Here is a 5,340-nt window from a genome sequence, read left to right as displayed (position 1 = left end):
TTACACACAGGTACTAGTTCGTAGTGGTTTGGTAGCTTGTCCAAGGTCATACATGCAGCCAGATCTTGGGTTTAGACTCAATTGTGCCTATCTTATAGGCCATGCATTTTCCATCCACCACACAACCTTTCAAGTTTTAAAGGGTTCCTCTCCATTTTTTTTTTTTTTTTTTGATCCTGGATTTGGTATAGAAGTTCACCTTGGGCTTGATCACAGCATTTTGATTTTCTAGAGTTTGATCATATTCTTCATCTTCTGTCACTCCAGCCTGAAATGTCCTGCTCTTTATTCTGGCAGTCCTCTCCACTTTCTGGATCTTTATACTTGCTTTTATTTGGATATTTCTTGAGATGTAAGAGCTAACGCTACATGTAGTAGTCCAGGTGAGGCACTCCAGCGTTGGGTACCAGGGTAGGATAATGTTTCCAGATGTATTTTCAATACTCAACATGATGTCCAGACATCATTTGTTCTTTTGGCTGAAGCAAGGCAATTCCAGCGGAATGTCCTCTGGCATAGCCAGCAACCACGTGGCCAGCCCATTGGGAACATAATGTTTTGAGGTCTCTAAAATCCATTCATTTATTTATTCAATGAATGCTTTAAAATACTTGTGCCAATCTCTATTCTAGTTGCTGTGGATAGGGTAAAATAAAACACGTCAAGTCCCTGTTTTCTTAGAGTGTATTGAGAAGTATGGAAAGACAGTTGATGAATACAAAAATGTATATGACAGGTGGCAAGGGATATGCAGAAAAATGAAACTGGAGAAAGGGAATAAAGGAGGAGTGGGCAGCGGACTTGCTTTTTTAAAATAAGATGGTTAGATATATTCCTGATAAGGTGACATTTGGGCAGAAATTTGAACGAAGCAGAGGTCATCTCACGGAAGAACAGCCCAGGCAGAGAATAGCAAGAGCAAAGGTCTTGGGGAAGCTACTTGCCATGTTTAAGGTTATGCCAGTGTACTTGGATCAAAGTGAGAGTGGAAGGGATTCGGGGAGATGAGGTAAGAGATAAGGCAAGAGCATCAGGATCAAAGAGAGACAGATGATGTATGGTCTTGTAAATTATGGCTAGGACTTTGGGTTTTATCCTGTGTGAAATAGGAAGCCATTATAGTATTATGAGCAAAGAACTGGCCTGATCCAACTGAATATTTTAAGAACTTACTCAGACTGCTTTGTGGTGAGAGGCATGGTGGAGGCAGGGAGGCCAGTTAGACAGCTGTTGTAATAATCCAGGTGAGAGATGATGGTGGCCTGGATCAGGACGATGATGGAGGTAAGGGCAAAATGTGGTTGGATCCTGGATATAGACTGGATAAGAGAGAAAGAGAAAAGCCAATGATAACTCTCAGTTTTCAGCCTGAGAAATTGGACACACTGGGTGAACAGAGTTACCTTTTATTCAGTTGAGGTATACTGTGGGAGGCACATGTTTTGTGTATATGCGTGTGTGTGTATGTTTGTATGTGGGGGTAGGGAATCAGGAGTTCTATTTTATATATTTTAAGTTTATGTCCAAGTTGGGATATCAAATAGGCAGCTAGATATGAGTATGAAGTGTTCAGGGTAGAGGTCAGGGTTGGAGTTATACATTTGAGATCTTTCAAGTCCTGGGGTGAAATGAGATCACCTAGATAAATAGAGAAGTAGATAAAAAAGAGATCACATGACTGAATCTTGGAGCACTACAACCTACCATTTAGAACTTGAGGAAATAGATAGAACCAGTAAAGAAGTGTAGTTTCTTAGAAAGCTGTTTTGGTGGTTGTGTGGCAGCAGCTACCGTAAATACTGATGTATATATTGGAGAACTGCTTCCAAAGTGGAACAGGATCATTGTGAAAAAGCACAAATGAAGAAAGAGGCTTTTTTCTTATCATTGAAAAATCTGGGCCAGGTGCAGTGGCTCAGGCCTATAATCCCAGCACTTTGGGAGGCCGGAGCTAGAGGATTGCTTGAGCCCAGGAGTTCAAGACCAGTCTGGGCAACATAGTGAGACCTCGTCTCTATTATTTAAAAAAAAAAAAAAGAAAAAAAAATCTGTAGAAGATAGGCCAGTTACTCCCACAAGAGAAAATTAGGTTGAATTAGTTCAGGTTAGGGAAATTTGCTTAACTGACTAGAAAGCAAAGGGATTATATATTCCTGGGAATATAAGCAAAGGATAGAGACAAAGTTCCACAACTCTTGATACCACAGATATGCAAGTTATAAGTACATGCATTTATAAATTCACAAATCAGACTTATATCAGGATATGCATATTAACAGAATCATCTACACAATGCATATAAATACAGTTTGGCCTTCGGAATACTTTTTTTTTTCAGTGGCAATTGGTGTTAAGTTTCCTAAGTCACACAAAGAGAGATTATTTAACTCAGCAGGGTGCGGTGGCTCACACCTGTAATCCCAGCACTTTGGGAGGTCAAGGTGGGTGGATCACTTGAGGCCAGAGTTCGAGACCAGCCTGACCAACATGGCAAAACTCCGCCTCTAAAAAATATACAACACCAACAAAAAATTAGCTGGGTGTGATGGTGTACATCCATAGTCCCAGCTACTTGGGAGGCTGAAGCATGAGAATCACTTGAACCTGGGAGGCAGAGGTTGCAGGTTGCAGTGAGTGCAGATAGTGTCACTGCAGTATACCCTGGGTGACAGACAGAGACTCTGTCTCAAAAAAAAAAAAAAAAAAAAAAGAAAAGAAAGATTATTTAACTCATGATGTAACTCAAGTGTGGGCCTAATTTTTCAATTTTTTATTTTTTAAAAATGCATCACAAGCTATTTTATTTCAGTGTATGGGAGTGTTTGACAGAGCAACATTTTTGTAAGCAAACCTTGAGAATATATTGCATGAGTGTCCAATCTTTTGGCTTCCCGGGGCCACATTGGAAGAAGAATCGTCTTGGGCCACACATAAAATACATGAACATTGACGATAGCTGATGAGCTACAAAAGAAAAAAATTGCACAAAAAAATCTCATAATGTTTTAAGAAAATTTACGAACTTGCGTTGGGCTGCATTCAAATCTGTCCTGGGCTGCATGTGCCAGCCGTGGGCTGGACAAGCTTGTATTAGAGCATGTTTCTTTCTTCATTGGTACTTACTGGTAGAAGACGAGATATCCAGCAATAAAAGGCAAATGTAAGCATGGTTTCTTTAAGATGCATCACAAGCTGTTTTCTTTCAAGAACGGAAGTGTTTGACAGAGAAACATCTTTGTAAGCAAATCTTGAGAACATGCTATTAGAACATGTTTCTATCTCCATTGGTTCATATTACATGGCTTTACCTATGGAGCTATAAAAGGCAAATGTAAGTATGCTTCCTTTTTTTTTTGGAGAACTGAATCAAACAGATTTTATTCAACTTTTTAGATGAGGAAAACAAATGATACAAAATAAGTCATAAGAAATACTTTCTTATGCCACTATCTCAAACCACTTTCAGTGTTTTACAAAATGCTCACACAGCAAATATGAAAAGCTTCAACACACTCTTCCTTTGCAACTTGCTGCAATAAATGCAACATTAACAAACAACACATTTCTTCTGTATCAATCTTAAAAGTTGAATTACTAATTTTTATGATGTTACCCATAGATATTTTTATTCATATACTTTTAATGACATCATTGCCAATACATACATTATTTTCTTTAACTTTATTTTTACATTAAGCCAACATCTGTCATGCAGCTATCAAAAATCTTAGAGTAAATTACATAGGTTTGTAGTCCAATTTAGACTCTAGCTTGTCAGAATCAGCCACTTTTCTGACTGCTTTCATGAAGTCTTCCTGTACTACAAAATCATGATCAGCACGAATTGCGAACATGCCTGCTTCAGTACAAACATTTCTCAGGTCTACTCCATTAAAGCCATCTGAAAGCTTCACAATTGCTTCCTAATCTCTCTCACCATGCTTTGTAATGGGACCTGCATGGATTTTCAGTAGGTCTAATCTTGCTTGTTCATCTGGCAAATCAATATGTATTTTTCTATCTAATCTTCCCGGATGCAGCAAAGCAGGATCCAGTGTATCTGGTCTGTTTGTAGTCATGATCATTTTAACTCTGTGCAGAGTATCAAATCCATCCATTTGATTCAGTAACTCCATTGAAGTACTCTGAATCTCTCTGTCAGCTGAAGTACCCTCAGAAAACGGACAACCACCAATAGCATCTATTTCATCCATAAAAATGATGCATGGTTTATGGTTCCTGGGATAATTAAACATTTCTCTGATCAAACAAGCACTTTCACCAATGTACTTGTCTACAATAGAACTAGATACAACCTTTAAGAAATTGTAGTCCAGCTGGCTAGCAACAGCTTGTGCCAAGAGTGTTTTTCCCATACCTGGTGGTCCGTGTAACAAACAGCATTTTGGAGGCATTATTCCTACCCACTGAAATAACTCTGGGTTTGTAAGAGCTAATTCTATCACCTCTCTTAATTCCCAGATCTGTTCCGATAGCCCTCCAATCTCAGAATAAGAAACATTCCAGGGGTCCTCATGAGACATGTTATAAACCAGTGGATCCACCTCTCTTGGCAAATATCTCATGATAGTTAGTGTAGTCATATCCAAAGCGACTCCTGTTCCTGGCTTCAGCTTACTTTTGTCAAGCTGTCGACGACAACCCACAACACATCTTGGTCCATTTGTAGCTTGAACAATGAATTTTGCTTCAGTTAACTGTTGAAGCACTTCACCCACAATCTGTCCAACACTTTGTAGGGCCTTCAGATCATTTTCAGACTTTTCATACTGCTTGGTAAGTTCTTTTAATTGTTCCCTTAACTCGTTAAGACGGCCGTCGATCTTGTGCTCAAGCAGCTTCTTGCGGTAGTCCTGAAGCACCTTACCTCTAGAGTCCACCATGATGAGAAGCTGCTTCCTTTTTTTAATGATAGATTTAGTGCGTATAAGTGCAGCTTTTTTACATGGATATACTGTGTCGTAGTGAAGTCTCGATTTTTAGCGTAGCCATCACCTGAATAGTGTAAATTGTACCCATCACCTGAATAGTGTAAATTGTACCCATTAAGTAATTTCTCATCCCTCACCCCCTCCCACCCCAATTTTCAATTTCAATCATGTTCTTAAGAGTTTTTTTCAATTGCAATTCTTGTCTGTGCAACTAACTCATCTGATAGATAGACAATCAAAGCAGTATGTATAAGAAGAGCGAAATATTAACAGATTCTGTAAAAGCATAGTCTCCTTTTATCCTGTGGACCCTTGCACCACCTCCCTTCCCCTAGTGCTGCATCCCAAATTTGGCCAGCTAGAGGTAGGTCTCCAGTTCCCAAGGGGA

The 5,340-nt window shown here is 39.3% G+C and overlaps 1 pseudogene; it reads right to left on the bottom strand.

The window, feature by feature from the left end:
* Nucleotides 1-3,656: 3,656 nt before the first annotated feature.
* LOC100612436 (26S proteasome regulatory subunit 10B-like) lies at nucleotides 3,657-4,904 on the bottom strand (annotated as a pseudogene).
* Between the last annotated feature and the right edge of the window lie 436 nt (nucleotides 4,905-5,340).

Source organism: Pan troglodytes, chromosome 10 (genome assembly GCF_028858775.2).
Source record: "Pan troglodytes isolate AG18354 chromosome 10, NHGRI_mPanTro3-v2.0_pri, whole genome shotgun sequence".
In the NCBI taxonomy this organism is placed as follows: domain Eukaryota; kingdom Metazoa; phylum Chordata; class Mammalia; order Primates; family Hominidae; genus Pan; species Pan troglodytes.
Note: the sequence above shows the minus strand (reverse complement) of the source record. Positions and strands in the feature narration are given on the sequence as shown.